Raw genomic sequence first — 14,872 nt, 5'->3', positions numbered from 1 at the left:
TGAGAAGGAGTAAATAACACTTCCATATTTACTTTCTCTATACCACTCATGATTTTATAGACCTCTATCATATCCCCCCTTAGTTGCCTCTTTTCCGAGCTGAAAAATCCCAGTTTTATTAATCTCTCCTCATATAGAAGCCATTCTATACCCCCTAATCATTTTTGTTGCCCTTTTCTTTTTTGAGATGGGATGATCACATCTGCACTCGGTATTCAAGGTGTGGGCATACCATGGATTTGTATAGTGGCAATATGATATTTTCTGTCTTATTATCTATCTCTTTCTTGATGATTCCCAACATTCTGCTCGCTTTTTTGACTGCCGCTGGACATTGAGTGGATGATTTCAGAGAACTATCCACAATGACTCCACGATCTCTTTCTTGAGTGGTAACAGCTAATTTAGACCCCATCATTTTGTATGTATAGTTAGGATCATGTTTTCCAATGTGCATCACTTTGCATTTATCAACATTGAATTTCATCTGCCATTTTGTTGCCCAGTTACCCAGTTTTGTGAGATCCTTCTGTAGCTCTTTCAAGTCTGCCTGGGATCTTTTGTATCATCTGCAGATTTTGCCACCTCACTGTTTACCCCTTTTTCCAGATTGTTTTTGAATATGTTAAATAGGACTGGGCCCAGTACAGATCCCTGGAGGACACCACTATTTACCTCTCTCCATTTCTGAAAACTGACCATTTATTCCTATCCTTTGTTTCCTATCTTTTAACCAGTTACCAATCCATGAGAGAACCTTCCCTCTTATCCCATGACTGCTTATTTTGTTTAAGAGCCTTTGGTGAGGGACCGTGTCAAAGGCTTTCTGAAAATCTAAATACATTATATTCATGGATCTCCTTTGTCCACATTCTTGCTGACCCCTCAAAGAATTTTAGTAGATTGGTGAGGCATGATTTCCCTTTACAAAAAACATGTTGACTATTTCCCAGCAAATTATGTTTATCAATATGTCTATCGTAAAGAACAAAATTGTCAGTTTCAACCAACTTGCCTGGTACTGAAGTGATGCTTACTGGCCTGTAGTTGCCAGGGTCACCTCTGGAGCCCTTTTTAAAAATTGGCATCACATTTAGCTATTCTCCAGTCATTTGGTACAGAAGCTGATTTAAATGATAGGTTACAGATGACAGTTAGTAGTCCTGCAGTTTCATATTTGAGTTCCTTCAGAACTCTTGGGTGAATACCATCAGGTCCTGGAGAGTTATTACTGTCTAGTTTATCAAGTTATTCCAAAACCTCCTCTAATGACACCTCAATTTGGGACAGTTCCTCAGATCTGTCACCCAAAAAGAATGGCTCAGGGTTGGGAATCTCTCTCAAATCCTCAACAGTGAAGACCGATGCAGTGAAACACTCCTGCTTGTGATCCACTATGACCCCCAGATCCCTGTCTGCAGTACTCCTTCCTAGGCAGTGCAACTGATTGTTCCTTCTTAAGTGGAGTACTTTGCATTTGTCCTTATTGAATTTCATCCTGTTTACTTTAGACCATTACTTTAGACCAGTTTGTCCAGATCATTTTGAATTTTAATCCTGTCTTCCAAAGCACTTGCAACCCCTCCCAGCCTGGTATCATCTGCAAACTTTATAAGTGTATTCTCTATGCCATTATATAAATAATTGATGAAGATATTGAACAGAACCGGTCCCAGAACTGATCCCTGCGGGACCCCGCTCATTATGGCCATCTAGCTTGACTGTGAACCACTGGTAACTGCTCTCTGGGAATGGTTTTCCAGCAAGTTATGCACCCACCTATAGTAGCTCCATCTACATTGGATTTCCCTAGTTTGTTTATGAGAAGGTCATGCGAGACAGTATAAAAAACTAATGTCAAGATATACCGCTTCCCCCACACCCAGAAGGCTTGTTACCCTGTCAAAGAAAGCTATTAGGTTTGTTTGACATGATTTGTTCTTGAAAAATCCATGCTGACTGTTACTTATCACCTTATTATCTTCTAGGTGGTTGCAAATTGATTGCTTAGTTATTTGCTCCATTATCTTTCTGGATTGTGAAGTTAAGCTGACTGATCCATAATTCCCCAGGTTGTCCTTATTTCCCTTTTGTATAGATGGTCACTATATTTTTGCCATTTTCTAGTCCACTGGAATATCTCCCGTCTTCCATGACTTTTCGAAGATAATTGCTAATGGCTCAGATAGCTCCTCAGTCAGCTCCTTGAGTATTCTAGGATGCATTTCATCAGACCTTGGTGACTTGAAGACATCTAACATGTCTCAGTAATTTTAACTTGTTCTTTCCCTATTTTAGCTTCTGATCCTACCTCATTTTCACTGGCATTCACTACGTTAGGTGTCCAATCTCTGCTAAACTTTTTGGTGAAAACTGAAACAAAAATGTAATTTAGCACTTGTCATTTCCACATTTTCTGTGGTTTCCTCCCCGTCTCCCTCATCATTGAGTAATGGGCCTGCCCTGTACTTGGTCTTCCTGTTGCTTCTAATGTATTTGTACAGTGTTTTCTTGTTACCCTTTATGTCTCTGGCTAGTTTAATCTCATTTTGTGGCTTGGTCTTTCTAATTTTGTCCCTACATATTTGTGTTATTTGTTTATATTCATCCTTTGTCCATTTGACCAGTTTCCACTTTTTGTAGGACTTTTTTTTTGAGTTTCAGATCATTGAAGATCTCCTGCTTAAGCCAGAGTGGTCTCTTGCCATATTGCCTATATTTCCTACGCAGTGGGATAGTTTGCTCTTGTGGCCTTAATAATGTCTCTTTGAAAAATTGCCAACTCTCTTGAGCTGTTTTCCCCCATAGACTTGCTTCCCATGGGATCTGGCCTATCAACTCACTGAGTTTGCTAAAGTCTGCCTTCTTGAACTCCATTATCTTTATTTTCCTCTTTTACCACCTACCATTCCTTAGAATTATGAACTCTACCATTTCATAATCACTTTCACGCAAGTTGCCTTCCACTTTCAAATTCTCAACCAGTTCTTCCGTATTTGTCAAAATCAAATCTTCCCTAATAGCTTTCTCCACTACCTTCTGAAACAAAAAAAATGGTCTCCAATACATTCCAATAACTTGTTGGATAATCTGTGCCCTGCTGTGTTATTTTCCAAAGAGATGTCTGGATAGTTGTCCCCCATCGCCACTAAATCCTGTACTTTGGATGAATGTTAGTTGTTTTAAAAAAAAAGCCTCATCTACCTCTTCTTCCTGGTTAGGTGGTCTGTAGTAGACCCTTATTATGACATCACCCTTGTTTTTTACCTCTTATCCTTAACCAGAGACTTTCAACAAGTCAGTCTCTTATTCCCATCTCAACCTCAATGGTCTCTGCATTGTCTCTCTGTTGACTTGGCTTGTTCCTGTACTTTGAACACCCAGCTTTGAGCATTGGTTTGCACCTGGACTCTGGCTATGATACTGATTCTGGGTTGATGATGGACTCTGATCTCAATTTTGACCCTGGCCTGTCCCTGTATCTCAATTCCAATATCATCGTTGTCCTAGTCCTGACCCTACACCCAGCTTCAACAGCCACGCCAACCACTAGGTCTGATTACTGTGAGGCAGCGCCTGACATCACTTCTCACTTCATAGGGATGTTGTGAAAATAAATAAATTTAAAGTTTGTGAAGCACTCATATTATAGTGATGAGAACCATAGAGAAGTTCATAAGGAAATGAATTCTGTCTTCAGAACAGGGTTTGGATAGTGTGCAGTGAATAAGGCTTGGGAGTTAGACATTGAATAAGGACAAAACAAAACATTGACTATGCATCTTGTGCATTGAATGAGGCAGGAAAAACAGTATCAGATAGCTTTTTTGGTCACTGCCTTATACTTACAGATTTAATGTACCCTAATGACTTTAGTTTAAATGGGTCAAGTTTTTCTTATGTCTGATTACATATAAAAATCATATAGAACAACTTTATATAGATGAGCTGTTTTTGCACCTGTTAGTTATTAATGATCTGATAACAATGATTTTTTTAGTTTTTTAAAATAAAATATAAAGGAAAAGAAGATCTGAATAGTATATTTTATAATAAAAACACTATCTTGCTAGGATTTGATTCTATAATTGTCTTTATCAAGGAACTCCACTTATTCCTAAAGGATGCTCAGTATTTTTGTGAGGGAAAACGAAGAATGCAAATGAAAAATAACCACCAGAGGGAGCCCATAAGTTACCATTACCCCATAAATATGACATAATATTTTTATACAAGCATAGCCGAGGATATTCCATCTTTATTTCAAGACGTAAATGTATGCGGTTCTTCTTGAAAATTATTCCTAATAATTCCATGTATTTTAATTTTTCTTCAAAGAGATGGTGAAAACTTTTAATCAGATGCAATTTGAAGGCTCATAGCAAAGAGAAGACACTTATTGAATAAAAATGCAACCCTAGTAGCTTTGGGACAGTGTAAAATCCTATCTCCAAGGAAGTCTGTGGAAGTTTTGCCATCAACTTCAGAGGAACCAGGATTTGACTCTGTCTTAAATGTAAGGAAATCATTTTATCCACCAGGCTACAAAATGTATAGGTTTTTGCCTTGAATATTTTTTAAGAGTTTTCAAGAGTTCACAAAGAAGGTGACAATGTGAGCTCTTTATGTTTTTCAGGAATCTTCAAGGGTCACACAATGAGTGGAGACCTATTTGGTACCTACAAGGAAAAGGTGTAACAACTAGTATTTCCAGAAGGAAAGGTGCAGGCTAGAAATGAGGGGCAAGCTGCTTCTTTGAGGGAATTGTTCGATCAGAACTTTCCATCATATGGTGATGTGGAAGCAGATAGGTAAATGAGTTTAAGACAAAGATATTTTTGGAATCCAAAAATCTACTTAGGTCTTCTGGCTGAGTAGCAAGATGTCTCTTGCATAATGTAGAGAATGGAGTAATAAAGTAGTTTATTTTATCTCATGGAATTACTCTTGCTTTACACAAATGTAAATGGGAGGATAATCAGGCCCAATGTGTCTAATGTCAATACTTTGGCCATCCTAAATTACTGATAAAACGGGTGGTTTAGACAATCATCATCCTTAGGGCTCTTATAGAATGAGAATTTCCAGTTAAAGTCTCAGGGTAGTCATGGTAACAAGGGGAAAAAATGGAAGTATGGATTAAAAAAATGAGGACTTGATTCTCATTCACTACTTTGCAGTGTAAAGTGGACCAGAGCAATGTAAAGGGGCCTTAGTGTGAATGAGAAATCACACCTAAGGCCTGGTCTACACTAGGACTTTAAGTCGAATTTAGCAGCGTTAATTCAAACTAACCGCTCAACCGTCCACACCAGGAAGCCATTTAATTCGAACTAGAGGGCTCTTTAGTTCGAATTTGGTACTCCACCCCGACAGGTGGAGTAGCGCTAAATTCGACATGGCTAGTTCGAATTAGGCTAGGTGTGGATGCTAATCGAACTTAGTAGCTCCGGGAGCTATCCCACACTGCACCACTCTGTTGACGCTCTGGACAGCAGTCCGAGCTTGGATGCTCTGACCAGCCACACAGGAAACGACCCGGGAAAATTTGAATTCCTTTTCCTGTCTGGGCACTTTGAATCTGACATCCTGGTTGGACATCGGGGCGAGCTCCGCAGCACCTGCAACGATGCAGAGCTCTCCAGCAGAGGAGTCCGGGCAATCCAAGAATAGAAAGAGGGCCCCAGCATGGACTGACCGGGAAGTCATGGATCTGATCGCTGTGTGGGGCGAGGTGTCTGTGCTCTCGGAGCTGCGCTCCAACAAGCGGAATGCAAAGACCTTTGAGAAGGTCTCCAAAGCCATGATAGACAAAGGATACAGCTGGGATGCGATGCAGTGCCGCGTGAAAGTCAAGGACCTGAGACAAGGTTACCAAAAAGTCAGAGCGGCAAACGGACGCTCCGGAGCACAGCCCCAGACATGCCGCTTCTACGAGGCACTGCATGCCATTCTCGGTGGGTCTGCCACCACTGCCCCACCAGTGACCGTGGACTCTGACGATGGCATAGTGTACCTGGACAGTTCCTCGGCGATGTTCGCCAATGGGGAAGATGAGGAAGGGTTTGTGGAGGACGGCGCAGGCGACAGCGAACACAATACCGCTTGCCCTGACAGCCAGGATCTCTTCATCACCCTCACAGAGATCCCCTACCAACGGTCCCCGCCCGTTAACCCGGACTCAGAATCAGGGGAAGGATCAGGCGGTAAGTGCTATAAACATGGAAACATTTATTTTTTAAAAAAACAGGTATAGAAAAAATAGAAATACTATATAAAAAATTTTCAATGTCAGACTATATAAATAGTAGGTCCACACATATAGGGATTGAACAATTGAACAATAATCCTCTTGGGACAGTTCAACAAAGCTCTCAGAGAGATGCTCGAAAAGCCTCCACAGGAGGTTCCTGGGGAGAGGTGCCTTATTGGGTGCTCCGTGGAAGCACACTCTTCCGCGCCAGGGCATCCTAATGTAGAGAGGAATCATCGCCTCCACCAGCATTGCTGCATATGGTCCTGGTCTGTGCAGGGCTTCCTTTAGCATCCGCTCTTTCTGACTACGAGTGACCCGCCTCAGGGTGATGTCATTCTGGATAGGCTGCATCTAAGTAGGGCAATTAGTGTATTGTTACTATTGTTAATGGTTTAAAATTAGGTTGCATAACAACGACCCTCGCTTAACAGCCACGTGCTGGAGGCCACAGAGAACAAGCATACATTGATCTTTCCCGTCCACTGCGGCACCTCCTGCTGGCCATCACAGGGGTTCGCTCTGCTAGCCAGTGTGCCTTCCAGGTAAGGTTGCCAATTTGGGTTGGATGTATTCCTGAAGGTTTCATCATATGACATAGTCTTTAATTGAAGATTGATCTTAATTCCTGGACAATCCTGGAGGGTTGGCAACCCTACCTCCTAGTGGTGCCTCACCTGTTGTTGTCGCCTGCAAATCTGACTCAGTCTCAGCACTGCAGCATCTTTGTCTCGACTCAGCCCTCTGGCCATGTCACTGTCCATATTTTCCTCCTTCCGGGGGGAGGAAGGGGTGGTGGGAAAATCTCCGTTCTGGAGTCTAGCCACTTCCCCAGTGGTGAGTGTTGGGGGTGGGGGGGCGGGGAGGGCCACCCATTACTCTGGGTCCCGGCTCAGGGATCCTGAAGCTAGCAGCATCCCGCTGCCTCTCCTTAACTTCTCACCTATGTTGCTTCAGATTCCCCGGGCAACAAGAATATCTCAAAACCCATGACTCTATGTGGCCATCACGGCTAAAAGGTAGCTTTGGTTATCAGAGGGTGTGACAAATTCTATCTGCTGCACTACACTAGTGCTGCCATTGACACAGCTGAAAGATTTCAATGCTCATCTCCACATAGGAAACGTATCCGTTTTTCAAAGACAATATATCCCAGCTGCTACAGATTCATCAGACTAGTAAGAAAGGAGACTGACTGCCGTATAGTCTTTGCTGTTCTGTTGAACTTAATGAGCAGTGAGCTTGAAGTTAAGCATGTTGACTGTCGAACAAGGGCCTTCATTTCTGTGGTGACCTGTTTTAATATGTCACAAAAAGCTCACTCCTTTAATAATAAATAAATAAATAATTAAAAAGGCAGGTATGGAGGAAACAGAGAACCATGTTTTGGGACTCCTAATTTATTACTGGGCAGTGTTTTGCACAATTTGTGTCTTTTTTGTAGTTACAATGTATTCACATCCACATAGCAATCCTTATAATTATTTTAATACATTCACCAATGCATGATCTGGTAGATATTAGGCACACTGGTTCTGATGCATCTAAAGTCTTAACATGGGGATGGTTGCTCCTCCCTCTTCCCCTGCCCCCATGCAGTGTGATGTATTGTGGCTCATAGTTGTTAATACATCATGATTTATTTTAGTGTTTATAAATGTGGTGTGTTGAGGACTGTTGGAATTGCAAGCTATTGCTTTAAGAGCAACGGGGAGGGGAGATGTTCCCTGGACGTGCTTGCAGACTAGAGAGTTCTGTAGCAAAGCATACAAGCAGAGGTAGTTCGCAAACAGACAGCTGAAAGCTGGGTGGCGTGAGCTGTGCCTCTCTGCCTTAAGGTGCAGCCTGTTTTTCTCTCTCTCTGTTTTTGGGTTCATGTATTATTGTTCTGAATTCTCAGAAGTAAAGTAGTGTTATGTTGCAACCTTCTAGCAAGAGAATTTGGTTTTTTTTGTTTTACTACTGTTTGTATGCTATGAAACATAACAATATGTAAATATTTTGTACCATAAATAGCAATTGTTTGTGTAGGGAGACCTGAGGAAAGTCCTTCACTTGGTTATAAATTGTCTGTTCTATGGTTCTAAAGAAACAAAAAACATTCTAACCATGGTATTGTATTGGTCCCTTACTAGATGGAAATGGTAAAATTGTCAATAATAGTAGAGAAGAGGCAGAAGTGTTCAATAAATAATTCTATTCCATATTTGGGAAGAAGACAGAAAATATATTCATATCATAAAATGATAATGAAACACATTCCTTTCCAACAGTAACTCAGGAAGATGTTAAACAGCATCTACTAAAGTTAGACATTTTTAAATCGCCAGGTCTGGATAATTTGCATCTGAGAGTTTTAAAAGCACTGGCCGAGGAGCTATCTGGACTGTTAATGTTGATTTTTCAATAAATCTTGGAATTTGACACACATTAGATTAAAAAGATTAGATTAAAATCTGGCTAACAGGTCTCAAAATGTAATTCTAAATGGAGAATCATCAAGTGTGGTTTTAGTGAGGTCCTGCAGAGATTGATTCTTAGCCCTGCTCTAGTTAACATTTTTGTCAATGACCTGGAAGAAACCATAAAATTGTTACTGATAATTTTACAGATAAGCTTACAAAGGGTTACTTGATCACACTCTATTTGGATATCTACACAACATTTTGAAGCAAGTGGGAGCGAAACTTCCACCCCAGGTTGACAAATGTGGGTTAGCGGGGCTCACACTGGTGCTCTAAAAATAGCTGTGAAGACAGGACTTTGAAGTTGTGGTTTGGGCTGGAGTTGGGCTCTGAAAGTCCATCCTACTCCTTAGGCTTTAGAGCCTGAGCTTTAGTCTGAGATGCAACTTTCAAGTGCTGTTTATACAGCTATTTTTAGAGTGCTAGTGTGAGCCCCCTTAGCTTAAATCTGTTGATCCAGGCTGGGAGGCTCACTCCCGTTGGCTCCAAAATGCTGAGTAGGCATATCCTATAACAGCCTATATGGGGAATAAAACTTTGATAGTGGGTTCTTCGATTTAGCAGACACAGATATAACAAGATACAATGATTGAAAGGTGAATCTAGAGTCTAGACCAGTGGTCCCCAAGCTATTTGTGGCCAGTAGCACATTCTTGTTTTCAGAAGAGTGTGGCAGGCACCAACAATTTTTCAAGACTTATTTTGTATTTGTACATTAAATAATACGAAAAACATCATATTTAATATACATAATATATGAATCCATAAGATAAAAAGGGTAATTTTACATGTAAAAGGTATTAATTAAATTATTCAGCAGTTACTCTTTCACCTTACCATGTGAATTTTCTCTTTTTTTATCTATCTGTAAGAAAAATTAAGGAGTTTTACCAAAATAAATATCAAGCAGTTTTCATTATTTATTTTTAAAAAGTTAAACATTGTTGAACTGCTAGTCCAAATATATTTATTATTCTTACTTTAACATAGAATGAAGCCTGGAGCCCCGGACTTCTCTGTCCCCGGCAGGCGCGGGGCCGTGGCTTCTCTCCCTTGCTGGGCACTAGGCAGGCGCACATAAATGCCCCGGCAGGCACCATGGCTCCCACAGGCACCGCATTGGGGACCACTGGTCTAGACTAATCAGACTGGAAATAAGATGTACATTTTTAACAGTGAGGGTCTTAGTCACTGGAACAATCTACCCAGGATGGTGGTGGATTCTCCATCACGTATAAACAAATAAAACTATTCTCCCAAAATAGTGACTAGCAAATAAAATGTCAGCTGATATGAAATAAATGGTCTTCTTCAGAGACAGAACTATTGCTGGACTGCTGCCATGATTTCCATAATGAAAACGTGTTCTGACATTTTATGCCATTACATGAGACTGCTGGAAATAATTCAGTTAATTTCTGTAGCAGTTCACCTTTTGCGTGATAGTTATTTAATTACATGCCTGTTCCCACAAGTTTAAGATTAATTAATAGAACCAAGTCTACTCTTCTAAAGCAAGTCATTGGACATATTTACTTGCATTCAGCAGGTTTTGATTTATTTTAAAGTACAAGAAAATGGCAATAATAAGTAATATTGCCATTTTGTTGAGAAATCAAAATATTGTGAAATTAGGCTATGAATTTTTTTTTTTTAGTTTTCTGAAACTTCTGCTTATTGTCAATTTAATATAATTGCATTTAGAACCCAATCCAGCTCCTATAAAAGTGAATGGAAAAGCTCCTATTGACTTCAGGGGGAGTTGGATTGTACCTTAGGCCTGGACTACACTACAAAAAGGTGAACATAGGTTGCCTTGTGTTGACCTACTTGCGTTTTTGGCTATGCTCAAATTGGTCACCAGCTAACATAATAGCTTAGTTACAGCAAAGTAGTAAAACCACCTCCTGGAATGGCGTGAAGCCAGGGCTGATCTACTGAGGTCAATGCAGTGCAATTGTAGACACTACATGACCTGTGTTGACCCTAACAGTCCTTCAGCAGTTGTCCCACAATGCCCCATTCCCTGCAACAATGACTGCTCAGGTCACAATTGGAAACTAAACTGCCTTGGAATCATGGATACTGGAAGTCTCTCTCCATGTTAAAACTTCCTATGTGTTTTTGAAATTCCTTTTACATATTGCCCAATTGCAAATCTAGCAATTCTCCCTTGCTGTGTGCAACTGCCCAATCAACCATGCCAGCTCCATGCACTAGACATGCTGCCGCCTGGAGTAGACATGAATTATTGGATCTCTTGGGACTGTGGGGAGAAGAGGTTGTGCAAGCAGAGCTACGGACCTGCTGGAGAAACATGGACATCTATGAAAACATTGAATGGGAAATGCAGGCAAAGGGGTATGATAAGGATCATTTGGCAGCAGACGTGCAAAACCCGTGAAAAAAACAGAGAAATTGGGCTTTGTTTTGGCCTAATTGGCTTATGAGTTGCTTGTTGGCTAGTTTTTGGCTTGTTGCTTGTTGTAGCTTTTTGCTTCTTTTTTTGACTGGCTGCCGGCAAGGGGGAGCAAAGAGGGGAGAGAGTCAGGGGTGCACAGCAGGCCCACCACAGTCCCAGACTCCACGCCGGGGGGATCTAGTCACATAGAGTGTTGGGGTTCTTAGGGATTGGCTTGTTTTGGCCTTGTTTTGAAATGGGATTAGCTTGATTTTTGGCTTATTGTGAAAGTCGGAGTCCTTATTTACCACATGAAAGTTGGCAACTGTGATCAGCAGCAGTGCCACATCAAACTAAGGCACTTTGTTAGGCATAAGGCGAGGTCAGGGGGTCAAAAAAACTATCTGGTGCTGAGCCACAGACCTGACACTTTTACAACTGCCTGCCATACTTGATGGAGACCCCACCAACACCCAGCAGATCACCATGGATACCTTGAAGGAGCTCGAGACAGACACTTCTGCAGTGAACAGGGAGGGCAAGATACACTACTCATGCCACGAGCCAGGACCTGTTTGAGACTCCACCATAGTGTAGCCAGTTCCACCAGCCGAGCATGGACCAGCCCATTAACAGGGAAGGAAACTCAGGTGAGATGGGGCATGCCAAGCAGTTTGTTTATGTACATAGGGATATCCCTTGTATCCTCCTAAGGGATCTTAATAAAACTTTAGTGAAGATACTCTGCAATCTTCTTCCAACAGTTTCTAGGGTTGGCTGCCTTATGTTTTCCTCCATGTAGGACATTTTCCTATGCCGCTCCATGATGAGTTCAGCAGGTACCACTGTAGTAAACAGGCAGCTCTCTTTGCTTTTGTCACTAGGCAGAAGTGATTTTGCTGATAACTCACACCCTCAGGAGTGAGTTATCAGCCAAAAGCACCACTGCCTGTGGAAAACAGTGCCAATATTCATTGCCCTCTACTGGTATGTGTGAACTAGGGACCGAAATTGTATTTCTTGATGAAACTGAAATTCCTTCCACCCCTTGCCGTGGTGGGCCATACTCACTATGGCTGGGCTGGAGAGCGGTGCTGTGCTGAGGTGTTGCAAAGATGAAATGACAATAAACATGACTTATTAAACATTTTTATGAGACGAAGGGAAGGCAGGTTTGAAACTTGTCTTTCCCTTTCCGCTGCGACTGGAACAATACAATGATACATCTGTTTTTATCAGCTACTGCTGTTGTGGCCTTAGGGGGTGCCCCTTCCACACCCACAGAATGTCTAACCCAGAGGAGGAGGAGGAGAAAGAAGATGACTAGGGAGGACGTGTTCAGTCAGATTCTACAAGCTAGTGCTGCGTCAGAGCATGAACAAAGGGCCTGAAGGCATGGAGAAGGAAAGAGCAGACAGGAGAAAGACCTAAGAGTCCCAGCAGGAAAAGAAGAGGGAGATGCACCAGGACGTAATGGTTCTTCTCAAGCAGCAAACCAAATGCTCCAGACGCTGGTTGACCTATAAGTCTAAAAATCGCAGACTTCCCACCTTTGCAGTATTTGGAGAACTCTAAAGTAACAGCTCCCCACATCCCCCAGCATACCACATGACCTCCCTACTCCTATCATTCCATGTTTGTCTATGTGTGAAAAATATAAACTGGGCTGAAAACACAAAACTGAGAGAGACAGAGGCAAAATGCAAGAAAGCCAAGCATCTGTCTGTGAGCATGGTGTATGACCCTAGAAAACACCAGAGAGAGAGAGTGTGTATTTGGGGCCTGGGGTTGACTAAAGAGTTTTCGGGCGATAAGCTAAAATAATAATCTTTTGTTTCTGGTTCCTCCTGTGTTCAGAGAAGCAGAGACTTGTATATTCCTTGTAAATAAACAAAATTGTATCAAAGAAAATACCAGACTTGATGATTAATTTCTACCCCCAACTGGAATATCCTTAGGGCCCCCAAATTTTGACAAGCCACACGCGTCGAAAAGGGGCAACTAAATGACAGTCAGGGGTCCCAGAATGTGAAGGGGGGGAACAACTGCAGTGGGACATCTAAGTAATATTTGTTAGTTGATTGAAAAATTTTGTTATATAAAACAGGCAAAACTGTGCTATTCTCCAGCAGAACTACACATATTACAGCTCAAAAGATAATTGCAGGAACATTAGTAACTTCATGTAGTTGATGTCTCTTGGTAAAGATTACAGAGATGTAATGGCAGTGAAGAAAGATTTAACACCTCATTTTGCACTCCCTTTGAAGTCAATGAGAGATCAATGCATGTAAGCCTTGCAAGATCCAGGTCCCGGTGCAGCAGAGCATTTAAGCACATACTTACCTTTAAGCATGTGTTGAAATTATTTGCTTAATCTGGAGCAGTACTTTATCTCAGAAAAATAAATTTTAGGTAAGAATATGTTACAATTGTTACAATCCTAACAGAGCTCTCCTTGTGGATGATCACCACATTACTATATTAGACCCAAACCTTGGATTCTGCCAGAGTTTAGGCTGGTTAAATTGGGACAGAGCCCAGTCACTGTCATAAACTCTGTCGTTCTAGACACACTCTTGGCATGCAGATCTTCTAGCACTTCTTTCCCAGATATGGGACTCTGCAGGCCGACCGCACTGGTCCTGAAATTAATATTGTCCTCTCAAGCCTTCTCAGTAGTGACTGCATGCTCCCCAGAGTTCCACTGAAACCATGGACTCTCTGGATTTCTGTTTCATCCTTCAGAGAGTATGTGACAGTTAAACTGAGAGAGAGACAGCTATCACAAAACAATGCCTAAACACTTTATCTCTTGTGCTTTGTCTATGAGTATACAGATCTATGGGAAAATAACAAATACCTGCATGGAAATTCCTGCTTCCAGTGTCCTCAAAACTCCAGAACCCTTTGTGCTTTAGTCCCTTTTTTTCAGGGTCCCAGGATCCTCCTCTCTTCCTTCTCTTACCCAGTGTTGCCTTCTTGTTTGAGACAGTGAGAGAGTGCCCCTGCTAAAACCAAAACTTGTCCTTTTATAAAATTCTGTGCCCCTCTGTGAGGTGCTTAGAGCAGCTTCAAGTCTCTTTTCAGGTGATTTGTTGACAGCCCACCTGAAATCCAGATTGGGAAAACTTGTTCTAAGGTGCTTCCATTTGAATGGAAGATCATCCAGATTAAGAAATCTTGATGCTCGCCATTGTTAACCTACAGCTAGTGGGCACGAGGTTAAGAGGCAAAAGTAAAGGCACAGTGCAATATACAATCAAAATGGAGTTGCCAACCAATATAGATACACTCATCTGTCACTACAATGTAGCCAACTTTTGTAATTTTCATTCCCAATCTTGCATTTTTGGGTGTTTTTCTTAAAACCCTCTCTTGGGGTCCATTGATTACGTGAGAATGTCAGCTTTCATATAAAAAGAAAGTTGCTGAGAAAATCTTGAAAATATGAACACTAAAAGCTCATAAACCAGAAGGCAAATATAAAGTATCCCAACTTTATTATTTTTAAAATGTTATTATTTTAAAGCCAGTCATGTTATTTTGGGGCCTGATTCTTGATTTTTTTAATACTTGAGGTTGACAATACTGTATGTAGCAAAGTCCATAAACCTACGCCTTGTGAGGCTGCAACATTATCGTTTTACTTAAATAAAAGTGACTTAAGGGAAAAAAAGTGATCTTTTCTGTATGTAATTTAAAAGGAATAGTTTGGCTTTAAGACACTGTTTTAAAAAAAACAGGCCAATC

At 41.3% G+C, this 14,872-nt stretch overlaps 1 protein-coding gene across 1 annotated transcript in view; it reads left to right on the top strand.

The window, feature by feature from the left end:
• LOC120408123 overlaps positions 1-14,872 on the top strand; it is a 91,800-nt gene that overhangs the window by 45,963 nt on the left and 30,965 nt on the right. The gene's annotated exons all lie outside the window — the stretch shown is intronic.

The sequence above is a fragment of the Mauremys reevesii genome, linkage group 6, assembly GCF_016161935.1.
Source record: "Mauremys reevesii isolate NIE-2019 linkage group 6, ASM1616193v1, whole genome shotgun sequence".
Classification (NCBI taxonomy): domain Eukaryota; kingdom Metazoa; phylum Chordata; order Testudines; family Geoemydidae; genus Mauremys; species Mauremys reevesii.
Note: the sequence above shows the minus strand (reverse complement) of the source record. Positions and strands in the feature narration are given on the sequence as shown.